Here is a 25,712-nt window from a genome sequence, read left to right on the forward strand (position 1 = left end):
AGTCCAAGGATCATGGAAACATCCTGAGGAGTAGGGGTCATCTCGCCGGCCCTCAAGTGGAAGGTGTGCGTCTCCGGCCTCCACCGGTCGACAAGGGCGGTGAGTGCCGCGGCGTTCATGTTCGGCCCCCCACGGCTTACAAGCGATATGAACGGGAGAAGACCGGTAGGCTCGATGAACTCCGTGTACCTCTCGTCATACGCTATATCCACTGTGCCATGGTAACGAATCTTCAAAGGGTGAAGATCCGTTCTCCTCTCCGTCATATGAAAAGCCCGGTGATCCCTGTCATACTCTTGATCTAGGAGCCACACCATCCTACATGTTTACACAAATACACCATATTATGAGCCATTCCTAACAAATATGAGCAACACATACATGAGAATATATCCAAATAAGCCATCATACATACATCACATACATACATATACATACATATCTAGGGATAAAAAAAGCATATTATGAGCCATTCCTAACAAATATGGGTCATTCCATCACAAATATGAGTTATTCCATCACAAATAATGGTCATATGTAACACAAATATGGATACATACATATCTAGGTATCCTACACATACACATTCATGAAATTTGATGTCTAGGGTTCCTCCACAAATCTAGGATACATACATATCTAGGGTTTCTACACATACACATTCAACACATACATAGCCATTTCAACACATACATAGCCATTTCAAATCCAGTTTCCATGTCTAGGGTTCATGTACAAATCTAGCAAGATCTATGAAATTAGTGGATGAATGTGAGGGATTCGAAGGGGATTACCTTGAGGAATGGATGGGGAAGAGATTGTCCGGTCAGATCTGACGAATTTGTGGCCGATTTGTTAGGGGGGGAGGGGGGAGGAGGAGGAACCGCCGGCCGCCTTGGAGTCTTCAAGAAACAGAGAAGAGAGAAGAAGAAGAAGAGGGTCGGACTGGGGGCGGGCGCGGGCGCCACACTTAAGTGGATGTGTGGCGCCCGTGGCATCGGCGCCACACTGTGAAGTGTGGCGCCCGTGGCATCGGCGCCACAGATAGAAGCTCGCCAAACGGCTAAGTCCCAGACGCTTTGTCTTACAGTATATTTTGGGCAATTACAAGTGCATGTGTGGCGCCGATGGGAGCGGCGCCACACATCCTGCCACGTCGGATCGTCGCACCAGCTCAGCGTCGAGGGCGCCACGTCGGCTAGGAGAGTGGTGCCGCATGGACGGGCGCCACACTGCCATGTGTGGCGCCGATGTGAGGGGCTCCACACAAAAGGGTTCACTAGTGGAAAACGGGGCTATAGGCCCGGTCCATTTGGGCCTTCAGTGGAAACCGGGACCAATTAGGCGGGACTAAAGGGTCCCCCCTTTAGTCCCGGTTCAAAGTTGCACCGGGCCTAAAGGCGGCGCCACGTGGTGCGGCCAGGGAGCTCGCGGTGGATGGCCTTTGGTCCCGGTTCGTGGTACGAACCGGGCCTGTGGTTCTCTGCCGCGGCAGAGAATTGCTATTTCTCTACCGCGGCACAGGTTTAGGCTGTAGCAGCGTTTCTCTGCCACGGCAGAGAAACAGGGAGTTTCTCTGCCGCGGCAGAGTTTCAGCAATGCATATATATCATTCAAGAAACCACAAAATATCATCGGAATATATATAGACATCGTCAACAGTACACGTAATGCATGCATATTTACAATATAGAGTCAGATCTCTTTACTAAATCTATTAGCTTCTACGAAGTTGCTCAACATCTAGCTACGACCTTCACATAGTGCTCTCCACCTGGGGTAATGACCTCGGTAAGAAAGAATCCCGCGATTTCCTCTTGAATTGCTCGTATTTGATCATCTGTTATGAGAGTGTCCCGCAGGCGTTTCATCTATATTTAAAAAAGGAGATCAATATATGAATGGAACTCAATACAATAGATGGTACTAATTAAGATAATTGTGAGAATTTGTTATCATACACGAGTGTGGTGTATACGGGCATCCCCACCCTTGGGACAGGCCATGTCACGAATGAAGGTGCAGACGTAGTATCCACATAAGTTATTCCCGGGTTCCTGCCTCATACACTTTACGAAAAAATAGTTCGATCAAACTAATAATCAAGCATCGTATTGAAAGTAAATATCATATATAGAGTTTCACGGACATAGATATATAGTACTACTTACAGGGTAATCTTGAAATGTAAGCTCCGGTTTTCATGTACCCGGAACAGTAGTGATGAACCGTTTCCAAGCCCTGTCCGGCAAAAAATAATGAGTAAATGAGTTATTGATTAGTTGATGATATCGTCGAATTAGAACAGATGAAGATGTCAATACGAAATTGATTGAAATTACCTCTGGAGGATGGCAGCCATGTTCGCCCATTCCGCATATTCTTTACGTTTCGAGTCCATGACATTTACGACTCCTTTGTGAAGATCAATGATTACGAGAATAAAGTGGAATCTGCACAAGCATAGCTCAATGATTACGGGAATAAAGTGGAAGGTGCACAAGCATAATGTATGTTATATATAACACTCACTTGAAGTTGTAGGGAAAGAATATATCCTCTTTGTTTGCTTGCTTCACTAAAAACATTACCATGTTGTCCTCTGTGTCCTTGGTGAAGTCTCGAACCGTAACTTCATGAACTGTGTCTGGGTCTATGAACCCCAGCGGTAGGAGCTTGCCTCTTTTGCATTCGAGCTTCTTCATTCTGCATAATTAAATGTATAGCGTACACAAAGAATATAGTGAGGATAATTGTTAGTGCAAATGAATGAGCGCTGAGCTACAAACTTAATTACATAAATAAATCACTTACAGGCAGTAGCAACTGATGACAGCTTTGTCGAGGGCGTCTTGATTGAATAACTGAAACAGTTCTTCTAACTCAAGGTTTATCTTCTCGACCCCCCGGAAGTAATGCTCATCTCTAAGATACACCGTGAGGTAGCGATCACCTCTTCGACAGGCTTTCAGGTACCAGTCATGCAACCTTCGCATCTGAGTCCCTAGACGCGCGAGCTCGCCAGGTTTGACGAGATTAGATCCGTATCTATATTTGTTTACCACTTGAGCCGTTGGATAGTAATCTTCGTACTCAACTGATGCTCCCTGAGCTCTAGCCTCCCGTTCGATCATCGATGTCGTCTCTGGATCATCATAGGGCTGCACGATGAAGTGGGGTATGGCCTGAATGTCCTGCTGTCCAAGCTGGGCGACTTTTTTTGCTTCTTTGCTCGCTCTAGAGGACTGTCCAAGAGAGCGGTCATAATCAGCTCTCAGCTCAGGTCTCTTCATTCTCGTCTCGGCAAAGTGCTTCACTGTATGCGATGGAATAAACATCTTCTTCGGCGCAAGAAACGCCTTTTGCTCTTCAGTCTGCTGATGTGGTAACAACTCTGGAGTCTGTGCCCTCATCGGAGTTGATGATCTCTTCGGAGCTGTAGGAGGTGTCGCAGTTAGCTTCCTCTTTTGCTTAGGTGGAGGCGGCGGAGTCTCCTGACGAGGAGGAGGAGGCGGCGGAGTATTCTCACGTGGAGGAGACTGCTCATGCACAGGGGAATCATCATCGCACAGAGGAGAATCATCACGCAGAGGAGACTGCGCAGGTGGTGGAGGAGGCGGACGAGGTGGCCTGCTTGGTGGCTTCTCACCTGGAAACACAATGTTCTCCTTCCGCCATTGCACGGTGGTTCTACGGGCTTCTCCCAGTTCTTTGATTTCCCCATCTTCACCTGCAGGGTGCTCAAGCACCAACCCCTCATAATCTGTCAACACTTCATCCACCATCACAACAGCAAAGTCGTCTTGGACCGGACGGCAATGGTAAGACCTTGTAGGTAAGAGGATGCCGACCGCCGCCTTGAAGGATAGGTTGAAAACTTTAACATACAGCTCACAAGGACGGCTCTCAGTGAGATCATCCACGGGGGGGTAGCGAGGAGGTTCGACCACCTGGTCATCATCATCATTATCCACCTGCTGACTGAAAGCCACGCTGCTTTTCCGGTGTTGTTGAGATTGCAGCGGGACGAGGGCATTGAGCAATGCAGGATCTACAGCCTGCCCCTGAGCCATCTGGGATGTAAGTACTTGGGTTACCATGGTTAATTGGGCTTTCATGGTGCTCATGCCCTCCTCTAAGGACGCTATGCGGTCTGTTTCCCTTGCCTTTCTCCTCTCATGGCTTTTATCAGGAAATCTCTTCCTTTCCACAGGAAAGCCATACTTCCACGGAACGGAGCCTTCTATGCCTCGTGTTCGTCCGCCGTGTTCTTTGTTCCCAAGGGCGCGTGTCAGCTCATCATTCTCTCTTTCGGTCTGGAACCTCCCCTCCTCCACGTCCTTATGTGCTTGTTCCAGGGCTTCAATGGGAAACTTCAGATGAGCTTTCTTATAGAAGCACTTCCCTGTTTCTGGATGCAACGTTCCCCCAATCCCGTAGAACCACTCCTTACACCATTCGATCCAACCGTGTGTCCCTAATCTGATCCCTTTCCTAGTTAGTTCCGCCTCAGCTGCCTGCCACTTAGGACGGTTAGCCCTGTATCCACCTGGACCCAGAATTTGGTGATATAGCTTCAACGCAGCATTTGCCTTATTTGTTTCCGACCTTTTCAGAAATTCTTCTGACTCCGTGCTGTACTTCACGAATTCGTCCCAGTGATTTTTTACCTTCTCACTGTCCGGAGTCTTCTTTTTCTTGATAAGGACGCGCAATCTTTTCTTGTGGCTCTTGAATAGTTCGGCCATCTTCTTCTTGGCAAAGTCGCGGAGGGCCTGCTCCATCTTGGCCTTTTCAGCGGCATCCCCCTCTGGAGGTACTAGGTTGAAATGTGACATGAGCTTGGTCAGAATGCTGTCTTTGGCTACATCATCGATATAAAGACCTTGAGCTTCTTCCTCTGCATACAACACTAGTCTCTTCGGCTTGTTCCATTCTCGAACGGTGATCGGGACGTGGTCCCTAACAAGCACTCCGCATTGAGCTATAAATGACTTTGCACTTTTCTCTGGAGCAATCGGTTTACCATCCTTAGCGATATGGGTGATGTCGTGCCTAACACCGTCGTCCAACTTTTTGGCCGGGCCTCGCTTCTTCGACTTTACAGAAAAAGTGCTCGATCCGGAGGGCTAAAAAAGAAATAATTCATAGTCAGTACAATTTAATTAGTTACTAGTAAAAATGCCCGTGCGTTGCTACGGGATTAAAAAAACAATGAAACATATAAAAAAAATTCTTGTATAACATCATGCGCCACATCCAAAATATTTACAGGACGTCTCATTCATATACCCTTTCCTTGAGCAAAACATTGAAGTGTCGACATTGGTTTTTAGTCTTTATCGGTATAATCTTTCATGTGCTGTTGTGCAAATGTCTTCTCAGCAAGATCCCTCCAACATCTCATATATAAGTAAAACAACATCCATCAATAGAAAGTTGCAACGCCAGCATTCTATATTAGGATCAGATTCAAAATCCTAGAGAAGAAACAAAATCAATATCAACAGGTGCAAAGTTCATGACACATGAATTCATAAATTTGAACATATCTCAATCAATTTCGCGAAAGATATTCCAATGTCCTGCTATACATATATATAGTAGGCGCGGTGGCTCAACATTACCTAACTCCAGTCACTCTAGCGTTATCCCAAATTTAAAAAGAAATATATATACCAGCTTTGCCTCCATTTCTATTCGCTCCTCCTTTGTGTGCCACTCACCTCAACCTTCAACTCCAGCACTGCACCTTCATTGCTAATCTGTGTGCAGAACTCGACTGACGACCATAAAACTATAGAAGATGGTACCATTGTCGATGGAGGTAATGGTAGTGCACATAACAAACCTAATGATCCATTTACATTGGGATGTCACCATAAGTAAAAGAGCAGAATTTTAATGTATCAACCACAAACCTTGATCCTTAAGTATTGCATGATAGTGAAATCAATCTCCAGAGGTTTGCACTTGACAACACACACACATCTTGTGTTTATAATTGAGATTGAAGTAGATACTGAGTATTGTCTCCTTAACTTTTTTCTTCAGAGAATCTCACTCGAGTTCATAAAGTTCTGAAGAACTGAAGAGTATAGTACACCAACACTTGGTAATCAATCAAAATATGTACTACTGCACCCTGTAAATAAATAAATAGCTGAGCAAGCATACTGACCAAAATATTTTTAAATTATCTAACAGCCAAGAGTAGGCAACGGCCAAAAGGACGGAGACAACAATGTATTTTAGCATAAGTGCAACAATTGAATGTTAGGTCATCTAGCACCGATGTTTATACAAAGTATGAACACTAAACTGAGATAAATAGAATTCATCCAGAAATGATATGATGTAATCACACTATGAATGGAAACCTAAGCAAATACAGTGATGTTTATGACCCACCCAATGAAAAACATTCTTAACTAATGTGATGCAAACAAATATTGGTAAATGCTTACGAGCATACACACTAAAAGCAGATGTACATGTAATTATAGCTTTTATTATTCCTGAGATAAATGGCAATGTTGTCGTAATAGTTGGTACAAAAATCCGCAAGAGCATGGCATAGCGCGGGGCGCACAATCTCCACGCGGCGTAGTCTCTCGACCAACCAAGCTTAGACCATTAGCCTTACTGGAGTAGAGCATTAATACTTATGTTTAATTAGTAGACGATTGCTGTACCTCCGGATGTTGTTGGAAGTAATCCATGAGGCTGGCCCTCTTAACCCTGAATACCAGTTTCTCCTTTGTTCTTGGATTTCTCACAAATGCATTAACCAGAAGAATCATCTGGTCTCATGCAGCAAATCATATAGTCATGTAGAAGCCTTTTTCTATCACACACATTTTAATTTCAGATGTCCTGTCAAAAGACGCTTCCTGTCAAGTGCTGCATGGTGGTGTAAACATTCATGTAGAGCTTTTCATGTAGTTAATGAACTCATAGAGGATCAGATACCTAATAAAAAACAAAACCATGTTGTCATTCAGAGAGCACGAATCATATAATCCAAGCTTACATGTCTTACAAAGATAATCTAACATAAATTATACTCGACACCACGTATACAATGAGATAAAACATCTTACATGTATGCATCCGTTCATGCAACGCTGCCACCATATTCCGATTTGTGCAGGTTAGATTGATTGAGTGGCAGCCACTACAGATAAGGAGGCGAATCGGAAAGGTAGGGCTGCGAGCCCGCACCGTCACGCTCCTTCTATGCCTCCATCCTCGCCGCCGCGTGGGACGAAAAATATTGCATGCACTCGGTGAATGGTTAACCAAATAAACATGTACATATAACATGCAATGCCAATATTATATGTAGTACTGAAAAATTCCAAGAAAATCAACCCTATTTCTAAACATAAAGGGAGCTCATACCTTGTTGGGCGGAGCACATGGGGCGAGGACGGATGGCTACTGTGTGTCTGTAGAAACTGGAATTCAATCCTTGATCTTCGCAACTGAAAAACCGAATTAAGAAAATAGAGTTAAATCTTCACGACTGAAATACAACAAATCAAAACAATTACTCTTCAAGTAATTTTTAATAAAAGCTATCCCAAGAGTATAAACAATGACAAGAGATATAAAGCAAGAACATAAGTAATTGTGTCTTACTCAAGATAATGAACAATCATATTTCTAGAAAGACAATGACGCTAGCTTTGCTTCTGAATAATAATTATTCGACAGCATGATTCGCTCTACTCGTAATCCAAGGCAAATGTAGCTCATGTACTTGTATGTCAGCTTACTGTCCAACAACACAAGGCGCCATGAAGAAAATGCTAACCCATGTATTGCTAACCTCTAGCTTCTGCCTTGGAAGGACCTCCTTCAATAACACTTGAGAATGGTGACGACATATGATCCACAACAACACAACTAACAGTGCTGCAAGCATGGTCTGGTTGTCTTCTTATTCACTTAGTCTTTTAAATAGCCAAGCAAATTATAATCACATCCGATGCAAACTAAATGCCCGGACTCTTCACGTTTTTTCAGTTGACCATAGATCTTAAAATCAATAGTGTATAAGATGAGTACATAGAAAAGCTATTTTACAAACATTCTATGAGATTCCTAAGGACGTGGACTGTGTTACACACCTATGTGGAAACTGTAGCATCGTTTCCAATGAACAAATCTGTGCTGATAGCTTACACCTGACAGTCATCGCTTCATCATGCATCGTCAAAGCCAAAGGGCACTCTGCCATCGTACGTGCACAAAGCTCAAACTCACGCTCGCATATGAAGTGCACAAAGCTCTTCGATGTTCACATATGCCTCCCCAAAGTGCATGCCAGCCTTGCTAACAAGATAAATCAGAGAACATCAGTAACTTGAAAAATCTGCAACAATTCGTAACAGTAAACCTGGCTGATCTCCAGGTAAATACACTAACTAATGAAAACCCTAAATCTCAAATAAATCTACACTATTAAATTCATTTAGCAGTTCTGTTTTCCGCATAAGTTAGGCTTTTACCATATTACCAGAAGCTAGCAGAACCAAAGCATTTATATAATGTGACCAAACAGATTTATTTTGACAATGAAAGTGGACTCCAAAACCAAGAAGCATCTGCACAATTAAGCACTCGCCCAATAGCAGATATAAGACGGACTGGATCCAGCTAGTAACTTCCAGTCCAATCATCCATGATTCTATTTCCTTTGAAGGGAAATTTAAGAACCTATCAGCCAACATATGATGCATTTCTGAATTAATCTAGTCAGCGACATAAAACGTAAGTTCAAAATGCAAAAAATGCATGTTCTAGTGAGACTAAGCATCACAAACAACTAAATTAATTATCAGTACATAGTCTGGAGGTACAGGCGGCGACGAGGAGACTGACGGCAGCCAGGTACTCATAAAATTATAAATATATATATCAGTTTCTGAACTTCATTAATCAACAGCAAAGCAGAGCAGATACTCATCAAAGACTGAATTGGAGCATAAAATAAATTTCAGCATGTCATGCTAGTAGTTAATCAAGAACATCTAATATTCATTTGGATTGCATTCCTGTGAGATAGATATAAGTAAGCTACTTGCACAACTATGTACACGATACATGTAGCTTATTTTTCGCATGGGCAATGGGCAACAAAATGAAATCTTGCAATAGCTAGACTTTTTTTTTCGAAATGGGGAGTGAAACCCCGGCTTCTGCATCATGATGATGCACACGGCCTTTTATTAAATAAAATCTGTGAGTACAAAATTTAATACATCTCAGGCATCGCCAAGCGTTGATACAAAAATCAACCAGCGAAAGAAAACAAATAAAAACGGACTACACCTCATTGTATTCGTCTATTGTGACGCCAGCCAGCTTGGCACAAGATATCCTGAGCGACCATCTGGAGCCGTGTGCATCCAGTATCCATAGCATCCCGCTGTTCCTCTGGTGACAGAAGAGCCCACAACTGGACCCAATGTGACACCATATGGATAACCTGCAAAAAATGAAAAGAAGGTTTTTTGTTAAAAATAATATCATTCCTCACCCTCCATATAGACCTACATAAGGCAGAAACCCCAATACGGATAAAAGCCTTAGATAGTCTATCTACTCCATTTAACCAATTACCAAACATATTCGTAATATTGGTTGGAGGAGGAAGATCGAAGGTAAAATTAATCGTACGCCATAGTATTTTAGCTAAAGGGCAAGTGATAAACAAGTGTTCAATAGTTTCCTGCTCTCCACAAAAAACACATTTTGTACACCCGTTCCAACGTCTTTTAGCTAAATTATCTTTAGTAAGCAGCACCTTATTACTCAAGAACCACATAAATTTTTTTATCTTAAGGGGGATTTTAACTTTCCATAGGTATTTTCTCAAATAAGGTGTATGGTCATTCATAAGATCCTCATACATAGATTTCACTGTAAATAGACCATTTGTTGTCAAATTCCACACAAATTTATCATTCACGTCAGATAAAGTAATCCTCATAAGCTTTCGGCATAACTGTAACCATAGAGTCCATTTGTTTCCCACCAACAACCTTCTAAAACTGATATTTAGAGGAGTTTGGGCTAACACATGAGCTACCGTTACATTTTTGTGATGCACAATATTATATAAGGAAGGGTATTGTTGGGCTAGTGAAGTTTTCCCCAACCAAACATCTTCCCAAAAACGAGTATTAACTCCATTTCCTATTTTGAAGGAGCCTCTTGTAAAAAAATCATCCTTAACCCCCATCAACCCCTTCCAAAAAGGGGAGTCTGTGGGTTTAGCTTTTACCTCAGATAGGGTTTTTTGTCTTAGGTATTTATTATGTAGCAATTCTTGCCACACCCTGATGACCCACAAGTATAGGGGGTGTATCGTAGTATCTTCGATAAGTAAGAATGTCGATCCCAACGAGGAGCAGAAGGTGTTGACAAGCTGTTTCGATGAAGAATTCACTGTAAATGCTCACAGACAAGTATTCAGGGGGTTTTGATGTAACAGATGAATAAAGCACGAGTAAGTAAAGTGCGAGAATAATAATTGCAGCGAGTGGCCCAATCCTTTTTAGCACAAAGGACAAGCCGGTTTGTTTACTTATATTAACCAAACGTTCTCGAGGACACACGGGATTTTAGTCTAGTGCTTTCGCTACATACGGCTAATTAATCTTCATTGTTTTGATAAGTGTTGTGTGGGTGAACCTATGCTAATGTACCGCCCTTCCTAGGACTAATACATACTTGTGATTATACCCCTTGCAAGCATCCGCAACTACAAGAAAGTAATTAAGATAAATCTAACCACAGCCTTAAACTCTGAGATCCTGCTATCCCTCCTGCATCGATATACCAACGGGGGCTCAGGTTTCTGTCACTCCGGCAACCCCGCAATTGGCAAACGAGTACAAGATGCATTCCCCTAGGCCCATAAAGATGAAGTGTCGTGTAGTCGACGTTCACACGACACCACTAGAACAATAACACCACAACTTAAATATCATAACATTGAATATTACTCAACCATACTTGACTACTAACATTTAGACTTCACCCATGTCCTCAAGAACTAAACGAACTACTCACGAGACATCATATGGAACATGATCAGAGGTGATATGATGATGAATAACAATCTGAACATAAACCTTGGTTCAACGATTTCAGTCAATAGCATCAATAACAAGTAGAAATCAACACCGGGAGAGTTTCCCCTATCAAACAAACAAGATCAAACCCAAATTGTTACAGCGGTGACGAGGTGCAGCGGTGGAGATGGCGGTGATGATGATGATGATGATGATGATGGTGATGATGATGGAGATGACGTCCAGCTCGATGACGGTGACGATGGCGTCGATTTCCCCCTCCGGGAGGGAATTTTCCCGGCGGATCTCAGCCTGCCGGAGAGCTCTTTTTCTCTCTGGTGTTCTCCGCCCCGCAGAGGCGGCTGTGGCTCTTCGCGATGTACCCCTGGAGCTTAGGTTTTCGGGACGAAGGCGTACACGAAGAAAAGGAGGCGAGAGGGGGCTGTGGGCCCCCTCCTCACAGGGCGGCGCGGCCAGGGCAGGGCCCGCGTCGGCCTATGAGGGGGGGCCCATGGTGGCCCTCCTCGGCTCCCCCTTTTGGCTCACTTCGTCATCTGGAAAAATAGGATTTTTCATATAATTTCCGTCAACTGTTGATCTTCCGAAATACTGCATTCTGACAGTGCTTTTTCCAGCAGAATCCTGGCTCCGGTGCGCGATCCTCCAATAATCATGAAACATGCAAAATAGATGAAATAACATAAGTATCATCTCCAAATATGAAATATATCAATGAATAACAGCAAATTATGATATAAAATAGTGATGCAAATTGGACTTATCAACTCCCCCCAAGCTTAGACTTCGCTTGTCCCCAAGCGAAACTGAACTCGATAAACAGGACCACATGTTTATGTAGTGAAGAGTCGATAAATCAAATACGGACAAGAAGCATCATATTCATTCACACAAGACATTCCTCATATAATTCAACTTGAAGCAAGTATAAGGTAATCACAAATAAAGGTGCATAAGGAATCATAATTGGTGATGGCAAACTTTGTTCTTGGTCAGGGAACAGTTAACAGATTATACTTATCTATTGAGCAGCGCTTTCATATTAAAGCTTATGTGGCCCATCCTGCATACTCAATCATAATGATCATTGATAACTTTCAAAGCTATATTCATTCAGATAAAACTTGTACTAAACAAGGAAGAGTAAAAGACATGATGAAGCAAATCACAATATAATGGTTTGATCACAACAACTCAAATGCTTGCTTGAGATGGAGGGAAATAGGTTTACTGACTCAACATAAAGTAAAAGACAGGCCCTTCGCAGAGGGAAGCAGGGATTAAATCATGTGCTAGAGCTTTTTCAGTTTTGAAATCATATAAAGAGAATAAAAGTAATATTTTAAGAGGTGTTTGTTGTTGTCAACGAATGGTAGCGGGTACTCTAACCCCCTTGCCAAACAGACCTCCAAAGAGCGGCTCCCATGAAGGACGTTATCTCTACCAGCAAGGTAGATCATCCCTCTTCTCTTTTGTTTACACATGTACTTTAGTTTATTTAAGGATGACACTACCCCCAACCTTTTCTTACACAAGCCATGGCTAACCGAATCCTCGGGTGCCTTCCAACAATCTCATACCATGGAGGAGTGTCTATTGCAAAATTAAGTTGCTTACTGATGAATCAGAGCAAAAACATGTGAAGAGAATTATTAATGAGAGTTGATTAATTGGGGCTGGGAACCCCGTTGCCAGCTCTTTTTGCAAAATTAAAGGATAACTGGATGAAGCCACTAGTCCATTAGTGGAAGCTGCCTAACAAGACTGAAAGATAAAACACCACATACTTCCTCATGAGCTATAAAACATTGACACAAATAAGAAGTAATAAATTTTGAATTGTTTAAAGGTAGCACATGAAGTATTTACTTGGAATGGCAGGGAAATACCATGTAGTAGGTAGATATGGTGGACACAAATGGCATAGGTTTGGGTTGAGGTTTGGATGCACGAGAAGCATTCCCTCTCAGTACAGGTCTTTGGCTAGCAAGGTTAATTAGCAAGCATAAGAGTTGAGGGAAACAAGCAAATATACATGTGATAGACATAATCATGTATCTTTCTTGTAAGCACAAACAATTTTAACTTCAGAATAATAAGCTATGAGCTAACAAGAAAGGAAGACAATGAAACAACTATATATATATTTCTCTTTTCTACTTAAACCCTCAAGGTGTTGTTGCCATTGACCAATGCTAAGTTTGCCAAAACCAAATAGATTTACTCAATGCTCCCAAAGTGGTACCAATACTAAAATCAAGATCAATCATATAATAGAAATTGCAAACTAAAATAAGGTGTGCAATATGTAAATGATAAGACTTCTCATTAATATTTCATAACGATAACTCACACCAAGGGATACATAGACAACCAACTAAAGGAGAGATACTTCCATACTGCAACCCATCTTATATGATAACTTCCCTACTCATGATATGACACTACTTGATAGTAAAAAGTAAAAGGTAGTGATGATGTGATACCGCGGCACTCCCCCAAGCTTGGAACAAACCAAGGGGATGCCAATATCGATGATGAGTTACTCCTTTGGCGATGGTGGTGATGAATTCCCAACAAGCTTCTCCACAAGCTCCTGAAGCTCATCAATCTCGTACATGAGGTTGCGGATCATCTCGGAATTGTGCTCGACGCGATTAAGAAGTATGTCCGACGGCGAGTCCCAATTCTTGGAGTTATTCCCCCACCCTTCAGCTTCAGGCTTCGTCCTTCGTGCAGTGTTAGAACGATCTATATCCCAATTGCTAGGCAATGCTGCCTTGGGAGTCCTTTCAATTTGATTATTGTAGATCAGATTGCGGAAGGGATGGTAAGTGCTTGAAAAAGATGTCTTTGGAGCTAGGTAATGACGTGGAACTCTTCCTCCAGTGCTAATCTGTGCGCTCTTCTTGGCGTTGAACGGGTTTGACACCACTCCGATGCTTGCAATGGTGGTGCGCGGGCGTACTCGCGGAACTTCTTCGACTTCCTCTTCATCCTCCTTGACTTCTTCCTTCAACTCGGGGTCTTGAATACCTTCCTCCGAAGGCTCCTTGTCCTTGTTGTTGGAGACCATGGTGCTTCTAGATCAAAGACAGATCCTGGCAGAAACAACTCGAAACAAAACACGTCGAGAAAACGATATACGGACCTCCAGGGGTCCGGGGGATTATATAGCAAAAAATTTCACAACAAACGGAAAGTACCAGGTCGAACCAGAGTCGGAGAGGGGCGACGAGGCGGCCAGCTCATAGGGCGGCGCGGGCCAAGGCCTGGCCGCGCCGGCCTATGGGGGCACGCCCTCGTGCGTCTCCTCCACTCCGTTTCGATCTCGTAATTTTTCATATTTTCCAAAAACAGCAAAAACATTGTTCGGAAAGTAAATCACGAACTTTTTATTACCTGTACTGTTACCTATTCAAAGTCGAGTTCTGGCGGACTGTCAATTTGACCTTTGATGAAAGCCTCCGGTGTTTCCACTCGAATAACATCAACATCTACATTATAAGAATCACCTGAGATATAGTGCTTGAGTCTTTGTCCATTCACCACTTGCGTGGCATTGCCTTGGAGAGAACTAATTTTAATTGCTCCTGAACGATACACCTCCTCAACAACATATGGTCCTTCCCATTTCGAGAGTAATTTCCCTGCAAAGAATCTGAGACGAGACCGATACAATAGGACTTTATCCCCAATATTAAACTCTCTTTTGATAATCCTTCTATCATGCCATTTCTTAACTTTCTCTTTAAAGAGTTTAGCATTTTCATAAGCTTCACTTCTCCATTCATCTAGAGAACTTAATTGCAGCAACCTCTTATTACCGGCTAGTTTAGGATCTTTATTTAGTTCTCTAACAGCCCAATAAGCTTTGTGCTCTAGTTCTAAAGGTAAATGACAAGCTTTTCCATAAACCATTTTATAAGGTGACATTCCCATGGGGTTTTTATAAGCAGTTCTATAAGCCCATAGTGCTTCCTTCAATTTACTAGCCCAATTCTTTCTAGTTTTAGTAACAGTCTTTTGCAAGATAGATTTAATTTCTTTATTTGATAGTTCTACTTGCCCACTAGTTTGAGGATGATAAGCGGAAGCAATTCTATGATTAATACCATATTTAGCAAGAATTTTTCTAAAACCACCATGAATAAAATGAGAACCTCCATCTGTCATAATATATCTAGGAACTCCAAATCTAGGAAAAATAATGTCTAAAAGCATTCTTAAAGAGGTCTCACCATCAGCACTTTTTGTAGGTATGGCTTCCACCCATTTAGTAACATAATCAACAGCAACAAGTATATGAGTGTTACCTTCTGAAGAGGGAAAAGGTCCCATGAAGTCAAATCCCCAACAATCAAACGGTTCAATAACAAGAGTATAATTCATAGGCATTTCATTGCGTCTGGAGATATTACCAACCCTTTGACATTCATCACAAGATAAAACAAACTTCCTTGCATCTTTGAAGAGAGTTGGCCAATAAAAACTTGATTGTAGAACCTTTTGCGCGGTTCTATCTCCGGCGTGATGTCCTCCATAAGCACTACCATGACATTTACTCAATATCTCTTGTTGTTCATATTCGGGAACACACCTTCACAGAATACCATCCACTCCTTCTTTATATAAGTGTGGGTCATCCCAAAAATAATGCCTCAAGTCATAAAAGAATTTCCTCCTTTGCTGAGCTGAAAAGGTTGGAGGCAAGTACTTGGAAACAATAAAGTTAGCATAATCAGCATACCAAGGACTGTCTCGCGAGCTCACCTTTATTACAGCCAATTGTTCATTTGCAAAACTATCATTAACAGGAACAGGATCATAAGCAATATTTTCCAATCTAGACAAATTATCAGCAACAGGATTATCAGCACCTTTCCTATCTACAATATGTAAATCAAATTCTTGCAAAAGAAGTACCCATCTAATAAGCCTCGGCTTAGCATCTTTCTTTGTCATAAGGTATCTAATTGCAGCATGATCAGTATGAATCGTAACTTTTGAATCAACAATATAAGATCTAAATTTATCACAAGCAAAGACTACAACTAATAATTCTTTTTCAGTAGTAGCATAATTTCTTTGAGCAGCATCAAGAGTTTTACTAGCATAATGAATAACATTCAGTTTTTTATCTACTCGCTGTCCAAGAACAGCGCCTACAGCAAAATCACTTGCATCACACATAATTTCAAATGGTAAGTTCCAATCAGGAGGTTCAACTATAGGAGCAGTTGTTAAGGCTTTCTTTAGAGTTTCAAAAGCTTCCTTACAATCATCATCAAAAACAAAAGGTACATCTTTTTGAAGAAGATTAGTAAGAGGCTTTGAAATCTTAGAAAAATCTTTAATAAATCTCCTATAAAACCCAGCATGACCAAGAACACTACGAATACCTTTAACATCCCTAGGATAGGGCATCTTCTCAATTGCTTCAACTTTAGCTCTATCAACTTCAATACCTCTCTCGGAAATTTTATGTCCCAATACAATTCCTTCATTAACCATAAAGTGGCATTTCTCCCAATTAAGAACAAGGTTAGTTTCTTCACATCTCTGCAAAACTTTATCAAGGTTTCGCAAGCAATTATCAAAAGAATTCCCATAGACAGAAAAATCATCCATGAATACCTCTACAATACTCTCACAAAAGCCATGAAAAATAGCAGACATGCATCTTTGAAAAGTAGCAGGAGCATTACATAAACCAAAAGGCATACGCCTATAAGCATAAGTTCCATAAGGACAAGTGAAAGTGGTTTTCTCTTGATCTTTAGTTTTAACAGCAATTTGTGAAAATCCAGAATAACCATCAAGAAAGCAAAAATGAGTATTTTTAGACAACCTTTCTAACATTTGATCAATAAATGGTAAAGGGTAATGATCTTTCTTAGTAACCTTATTAACTTTTCGATAATCAATGCACATTCTATACCCTACAACTACTCTTTGAGGGATGAGCTCATCATTATCATTAGGCACAACAGTCATTCCTCCTTTCTTAGGAACACAATGCACAGGACTAACCCATCTACTATCAGCAATAGGATATATAATACCAGCTTCAAGGAGTCTTAATACCTCATTTCTTACCACATCCTTCATCTTAGGAATTAGACGACGCTGAGGTTCAACAACAGGCTTCGCATCATCTTCCATATTAATGGCGTGTTGGCAAATAGAGGGAGAAATCCCCTTCAAGTCATCAAGAGTGTAGCCAATAGCACCTCGGTGTTTCTTCAGTATTTCCAATAACCTTTCTTCTTCAAACTCTGAAAGCTTAGAACTAATAATAACAGGATATATTTTCTTATCATCAATATGAGCATATTTAAGATTATCAGGCAATGGTTTTAAATCAAAGACAGGATCTTCCTTTGGTGGTGGTGTTGTACCCAAATCTTCCACCGGTAAATCATGCTTAAGAATAGGTTGAGGAAGGAAAATTTCATCAAGCTCATTTCTTTCTTCCCTAAAAACTTCACTCTCACTATTCTCCAAATGTTGCTGCAAAGGATTACTAGGAGCAAGAGCAATAGATGCACACTGTTCAACTTTAAAATCACTATTAGGCGAATCAATTTTATAAGGAGTTTTGGTAAATTTAGAGAAGTTAAACTCATAAGATTCACCAGCAAATTTAGTCAAAATTTTCTCTTTCTTGCAATCTATAATAGCTCCACAAGTATTTAGAAAAGGTCTACCAAAAATGATAGGACAATATTTACTAGCAGCAGAACCAAGTACCAAAAAGTCAGCAGGATATTTAATCTTACCACATAGAACTTCCACATCTCGAACAATACCAATTGGAGAGATAGTTTCTCTATTAGCCAGCCGAATAACCACATCAATATCTTCAAGTTCACAAGAACCAATTTCGTGCATAATCTCCGTGTAAAGCTCATAAGGAATAGCACTAATACTTGCACCAATATCACATAAACCATAATAACAATGATCACCAATTCTAACAGATAGCATAGGAACACTAGCTTTCCTAGACTTATTAGGATGCGAAACAATATTAGAGGCATCTTCACAGAAAATAATATGACCATCATCCACATTTTCAGTCACAAGATCTTTAATAATTGCAACAGCAGGTTCAACTTTTATTTGTTCTTCAGGTTCTATAGGTTTCTTTTCACTTTTATGAACCGCACTATTTATAACAGAGTACTCCTTCATTTTAGCAGGGAAAGGAGTTTTTTCAATATAAGCTTCAGGAATAACATGATCAACAGTTTCAACTACAACACATTTATTTATAGATGAATCAATTTTATCTTTATACGGTTCATGATACTTATCAAAGTTCTTCTTAGGCAATTCATAATGAGAAGCAAAAGCTTTATAAAGATTTGCAGCAACTTGAGAATCAAGACCATAAGTAGCACTCATATTACGAAATTTATCAATATCCATAAAAGCTTCAATGCATTTATAATCATAATTTATACCTGATTCTCTATCCTTGTCGTTCTCCCATCCTTCAGTATTTTCTTGGATCCGATTAAGAAGGTCCCTTTTAAACTCTTCATTGTTGCGTGTAAATGATCCAGAACAAGAAGTATCCAGCAAGGTCTTGTCTTGAAAAGAAAGTCTTGCATAGAAATTATCAATAATAATATTACCAGGAAGCTCATGAATGGGGCATTTGAGCATTAAAGACTTCAATCTCCCCCACGCTTGGGCAATACTCTCTCCTTCATGAGGCCAAAAATTATATATGCGATTCCGGTCTTTGTGAATCTCACTTGGAGGATAGAACTTAGAATAAAACCGGGGCACAATATCATTCCATTCAAGAGAATCCCCATTATCCAGTAATTTATACCAATGCGCCGCTTTACCAGACAGCGATACAGAGAATAGTTTCTTCCTCACTTCATCCATAGCAATACCTGCACACTTGAATAAACCGCATAATTCGTGTAAGAACAGTAAATGATCTCCAGGGTGGACGGTTCCATCCCCTGTATAACGGTTATCCACTACATGTTCAATAATCTTCATAGGTATTTTGTATGGTATTCCTTCCTTACCTGGCGCCTCATCCACTACATTTGCAGTAGTAGTAGATTTCCCAAATAAACACTCAAGAGAAGATCTCTCCATAATAAATTATAGCAGCAGGCAGAAATAAAATCAGCACAAACAGTAGAAATTTCCCTTACCAATTCCACTTACCAATAGCGCTTCACTCCCCGGCAACGGCGCCACAAAATAGTCTTGACGACCCACAAGTATAGGGGGTGTATCGTAGTATCTTCGATAAGTAAGAATGTCGATCCCAACGAGGAGCAGAAGGTGTTGACAAGCAGTTTCGATGAAGGATTCACTATAAATGCTCACAGACAAGTATTCAGGGGGTTTTGATGTAACAGATGAATAAAGCACGAGTAAGTAAAGTGCGAGAATAATAATTGCAGCGAGTGGCCCAATCCTTTTTAGCCCAAAGGACAAGCCGGTTTGTTTACTTATATTAACCAAACGTTCTCGAGGACACACGGGATTTTAGTCTAGTGCTTTCGCTACATACGGCTAATTAATCTTCATTGTTTTGATAAGTGTTGTGTGGGTGAACCTATGCTAATGTACCGCCCTTCCTAGGACTAATACATACTTGTGATTATACCCCTTGCAAGCATCCGCAACTACAAGAAAGTAATTAAGATAAATCTAACCACAGCCTTAAACTCTGAGATCCTGCTATCCCTCCTGCATCGATATACCAACGGGGGCTCAGGTTTCTGTCACTCCGGCAACCCCGCAATTGGCAAACGAGTACAAGATGCATTCCCCTAGGCCCATAAAGGTGAAGTGTCGTGTAGTCGACGTTCACACGACACCACTAGAACAATAACACCACAACTTAAATATCATAACATTGAATATTACTCAACCATACTTCACTACTAACATTTAGACTTCACCCATGTCCTCAAGAACTAAACGAACTACTCACGAGACATCATATGGAACATGATCAGAGGTGATATGATGATGAATAACAATCTGAACATAAACCTTGGTTCAACGATTTCAGTCAATAGCATCAATAACAAGTAGAAATCAACACCGGGAGAGTTTCCCCTATCAAACAAACAAGATCAAACCCAAATTGTTACAGCGGTGACGAGGTGCAGCGGTGGAGATGGCGGTGATGATGATGATGATGATGATGGTGATGATGATGGAGATGATGTCCAGCTCAATGACGGTGACGATGGCGTCGATTTCCCCCTCCGGGAGGGAATTTCCCCGGCGGATCTCAGCCTGCCGAAGAGCTCTTTTTCTCTCTGGTGTTCTCCGCCCCGCAGAGGCGGCTGTGGCTCTTCGCGATGTACCCCTGGAGCTTAGGTTTTCGAGACGAATGCGTACGCGAAGAAAAGGAGGCGAGAGGGGGCTGTGGGCCCCCTCCTCACAGGGCGGCGCGGCCAGGGCAGGGCCCGCGCCGGCCTATGAGGGGGCCCATGGCGGCCCTCCTCGGCTCCCCCTTTTGGCTCCCTTCGTCATCTGGAAAAATAGGATTTTTCATATAATTTCCGTCAACTGTTGATCTTCCGAAATACTGCATTCTGACGGTGCTTTTTCCAGCAGAATCCTGGCTCCGGTGCGCGATCCTCCAATAATCATGAAACATGCAAAATAGATGAAATAACATAAGTATCATCTCCAAATATGAAATATATCAATGAATAACAGCAAATTATGATATAAAATAGTGATGCAAATTGGACGTATCACACCCCTTCCTCATTCATAAGTTTATCAAGCCACTTACTCAATAAACATCTATTTTTGAGTTCAAGGACCTCAATACCTAGACCCCCTTGATCCTTGGGTCGGCAGACAATATTCCACTTTGTAAGTCTATATTTTCTTTTATTCTTCTCAGATTGCCAAAATAATCTTGATCTATAGAAATCCAATCTTTTCCTTACCCCAGTAGGTATCTCTAGGAAAGATAACATGAACATCGGTAAGCTTGTTAAAACTGAGTTGATAAGAACAAGTCTATCACCATAGGATAGTAATTTGCCTTTCTAGCAACCCAGTTTGGTTTCAACCGGGTCTCCACTGGGTACCAATCAGAATTTCAAAGCTTTCTATAGTGGATAGGTATACCTAAATATTTAAAAGGTAATGCACCGGCATCACATCCAAATATCTGTTTATACCGCTCAACCTCATCCTTAGCCTTTCCAAAACAAAATATTCCCCTCTTATGAAAATTAATTTTGAGGCCAGATAGTTCTTCAAAGAGACATAAAATTATTTTCATATTCACAGCTTTCTGGAGGTCATGTTCCAAGAAAAGGATAGTTTCATCGGCATATTGTAAAATAGAGATTCCCCCCTCAACAAGATGAGGAATAAGACCCCTACTTGATTATCATTTTTTGCTCTCAGTTATGATAGCCAACATATCCACCACAATATTAAAAAGGATAGGAGATAAGGGATCACCCTGTCGCAAACCCTTTCTTGTCTGGAAATAATGACCAATATCATCATTTACCTTTACCCCGACACTTCCCCCTTGGACATATTGTTGGATCATCCTACACCATTCTGGGTCGAAATCTTTCATTCTCAAAGTCTGTTGTAAAAAGGACCATTTCACTTTATCATACGTTTTTTCAAAGTCAATTTTAAATAGAACCCCATCCAGCTTCTTGTTGTGTAACTCATGAATAGTCTCATGAAGAATGACCACCCCCTCTAAGATATTCCTCCCCGGCATAAAGGCTGATTGTGTTGGTTTGATAATTCTTGGGGCAATCCCAGTTATACGATTAGTACCTGCTTTAGTAAATATTTTGAAACACACATTCAATAAACATATTGGTCTATATTGTTGTATTTGCACCGCATCCTCTTTCTTTGGTAATAAAGTAATGACACCAAAATTCAGTTTGTAAAGAGGCAAGACTTATGAATGAAAACTAATACACTCCAATTACAGATGATTTTGATAAAATCTGGATACTTGGTATTAAAAGTTCAAGCATCGTATATGGAGATAATCTGAAATTTAGTGTCATAGATATTCCAAAGAAACAACGTGCATCATCAAATTCCTCTCAATAGGAATCACCAAATAAAAATAATACGTTGGCTAAGATCTCCAACAGTTGATCCGTTGGCTAACATCTGCAATTTGCTTGCTGTTGTATTACGTGAGAAGCTGCCTGCTAGTTTAGGCCTGTATGCAAAAATAAGAGGTGGGGATTGTGTAAGTCGTGCGTACCTGAAAAAGGCGACCGCTTCGAGCGGCCTGAGATCCAGATTGTACAGCTGCACCCGCCGCCAGACATGGCTCACCGGAGATGTGGCCGGGGACTCGAAGGAACTCCTTCCGACCGTCCCGCTGCTCATCACGTCTGCTATGGAGGATGGTGATGCTCCATGTAGCCATCCGCTGCTGAACCTTCGCTCATGTAGATTCCGACGTACGATGGCTGCGATCGAAGGCATCTCCTCATCTTGGGTAGAGGCGGCTAGGGTTAGCAGCAGAATAGCGAGGCGGCAGTACTGGGCGGCGGCGACAGCGAGAACGAGAGAGGGAGTAGATGGGGAATAAGCGTAGTCCGGCTGCTCCATGGCGGCGCCAATCGGCGGCGAAGACGACCGGGTACTGGCGGTGGCGGTGATGCTGAAAGAGAGGAGACGAGGAGCGAACAGATGGCTTCTAATCAGCGGCGGAGATGGCCCAAGACGATGGAGAATATACTACCATGACATGCCGCGCTCGCACGGTAGCACCATCCATGGCGCTCTCGCCCGGCGCGGCGGCGGCGGACGCTGGGGGAGGCGGCGTTGCGGATGAGCGAGGTCATGCGTATGGTGCGCGGTGTACATGGACTGCGAGCCGATTCCTCAAATCTGTTGGGCTTGGCCCATTTGCGCGCGTGGGGGACGAAGGGAGGGGAGGTGGACGACCAAAGGACGACCAAACTGGGGAACGTATTGTGGATGGCAGAATAAGGAACCACTTTAGTCTTTTTAAGTAGTAGAGAATGCATCTAGTCGATCAACAGCGGCTTAATTAATTTATATACCTGGGTGATAACTACGGTTCCAGAGCCATTATGATGATCTTCTTCCTCACCGGCGCCATTAGGATCTTCTTCCTCAATATTCTCCGCTCCCTCACCGGAGTCATTCAAAAAAGTTGCGGTGACATCGTCACCGCCATCATCTGGAATAACATCGTCGTCGCGATCATCCAGAGTACTGTGGGCTATGAGGTCAGCCATGAAATTTTCCTGAGTTTCATCTCTCTCCATGCTTTCTACAACGACCTGCAAGCTATATATAGGAACCATCATATGATCAAATTAAGGATAATGCAGAAAACTGAAAATGGAGTTACATATGTAGTTCTTAACTAAGGATCGATAATATAGTGCTGAAAGCAGATAGTGCAGTTACATGCATACATAGATCGGGTTCATGTTTATTTAACCCTAATACATCAATCAATACTACAACCTCTCAACCGCGCCGACCGGGTCCTATAACGCGCCGACCGGGACCTGAGCCGCGCCGGTTGAACCCCCAAAGCCACGGAACAGTCACGGGAGCATAGCTAACATGAGATCCCTGCATAACGCTCCATCCGGTCCTATACATGTTGTCTAACGCATACGTGTAACGGCGAACGTGCTCGTCCTCCGCCGCAATGCACTGAGCTACCTCCTCCGGCGGGGCCGGCTCCCTCTGAAACGACCGTGGCCCATAAGACCTCCACCAAAGAATATCCGGGTCGACGACGGACCCGGATTCCGCACCAAGGTGCGCGACCCGGAAGCTAAGACCTCACAGTGCCACCCCGGCGGAGCCCAGTCCCGGACCTCCCCCAGCTGCTGCATCTCCTCTAGAAGAGTCAGACCACGGCGCGGCGGCTGTCGCGGCATCGTAGCTACGAAAACAAATCATATATATATATATATACCAACGTTAACATAAATTAAAAAATAACTTCACTACTTTTATGTTAGTCGGCGCCGGCACTACCGTTTTGGGGGCACCGGCACTACATACTCTATTTTGGGGCGCCGGCAGGGGCGTCGGCACTACCCGTATTTTGGGGGCGTCGGCAGGGCGCCGGCAGGGGCGCCGACAGTACCGTATTTTGGGGGCGCCGGCACTACCGGAGATGGTGGCGGTCGGCCGGTGGCGGCCGGCCGATGGCAGCGACACTAACTTTTTTCTAACTATTTGCACTACTACTAAATTCACTACACTAATCTAACAAAAAAATTCTAACTTTTTTCTAACTATTTGCACTACTACTAAATTCACTACACTAACAATATACTAACTATATACTAACATATATACTAACTATATACTAACATATACTAACATTTTAACCACACTAATCTAACATTTTAACTACACTAATCTAACTACTAAATTCACTACACTAACAAAAAAAAAGGGTGGCCGCCGGCCGGAGGAGGGAGAGGGAGGGCGCCATACCTGCGGGCGTCGGCGGCGGGCGTCGGCGGCGGCGGAGGGCGTCGGCGGCGGGCGTCGGGCGGCGGGCGTCGGGCGGCGGCGGAGGACGGCGTCGCCGCGGCGGGACGCGCGGCCGTGTGACGCGCGCGCGGCGGTGGCGGTGACGCGAGCGGCGGGCGGTGGCGCGCGGCGGCGGCGCGAGCGCGGGCGGCGGCGCGGCAGACGGCGACGGCGACGGCTACGACGCGCGCGGCGATTGGGCGGCCTGGCGGCGTTCTGTGCGTCGTCTCCGCGGGATTGATCTCCGCGGAGACGAGGCGGCAGCAGTTATAGGGGAGAACCCTTTGGGCCCGGTTCGTATTACAAACCGGGTCCAAAGGCCCCCCTTTGGTCCCGGTTTGTAATACAAATCGGGCCTAAAGGCCTATTTTTGCTGCGATTTTCGCTGCGCGCGCAAAATAGGCCTTTAGGCCCGGTTTGTATTACAAACCGGGACCAAAGGCCAATTTTTTTTTAAAATTTCATTCCCGCCTTATTTCAAATCAAAAAAAACATGTACTGGCCACCGCCATGCCATACGTGTCCACCGCCGCCGCCATGTACTGGCCACCGCCGCCACCGCCGTGTACTGGCCACCACCTTCACCGCCATGTACTGGCCACCGCCGCCACCGCCGTGTACTGGCCACCGCCGCCACCGCCACCGCCGTGTACTGGCCACCGCCACCACCGTCACCGCCGTGTACTGGCCACCACCTTCACCGCCATGTACTGGCCACCGCCGCCACCGCCACCGCCGTGTACTGGCCACCGCCACCACCGTCACCGCAGTGTACTGGCCACCACCGTCACCGCCATGTACTGGCCACCGCCGCCGTGCCACACGTGTCCCTTTCCCGTGCCACGTGTCGCCGCCGCTTCCCCGCGCCACCTGTCGCCGCAGCTTCCACGTGCCTCGCCCCACCGTCGTCGGCGTGCGACGTGTAGATGCCGCTTCCACGTTCCACGCCCCACCGCTTCCCCGCGCTACCTGTCGCCAAACTTGCCGCGTCGCTGTGCTATAAAGCGCGGCGTGCGCGCGGAACCACACGTCACCGTCGCCGCCGTTCATTCGTCGCCGGGATGC

General features: G+C 43.3%; 1 long non-coding RNA gene across 5 annotated transcripts; it reads right to left on the minus strand.

Annotated features, from left to right (window-relative positions):
• Positions 1 to 5,518: 5,518 nt before the first annotated feature.
• On the minus strand, positions 5,519 to 22,949 carry LOC127317132 (uncharacterized). 5 transcript variants are annotated; one of them, XR_011748616.1, is made up of 4 exons: positions 22,372 to 22,949; positions 8,136 to 8,336; positions 7,104 to 7,487; positions 5,519 to 6,145 (listed from the first exon to the last, which is right to left on the minus strand). It is a non-coding gene; the product is annotated as an uncharacterized lncRNA (long non-coding RNA). The 5 variants fall into 5 exon arrangements; XR_011748615.1 differs by having other exon boundaries at positions 8,136 to 8,340; XR_011748614.1 differs by lacking the exon at positions 22,372 to 22,949 and having other exon boundaries at positions 8,136 to 8,688.
• Between the last annotated feature and the right edge of the window lie 2,763 nt (positions 22,950 to 25,712).

Source organism: Lolium perenne, chromosome 7 (genome assembly GCF_019359855.2).
Source record: "Lolium perenne isolate Kyuss_39 chromosome 7, Kyuss_2.0, whole genome shotgun sequence".
Taxonomy (NCBI): Eukaryota; Viridiplantae; Streptophyta; class Magnoliopsida; order Poales; family Poaceae; genus Lolium; species Lolium perenne.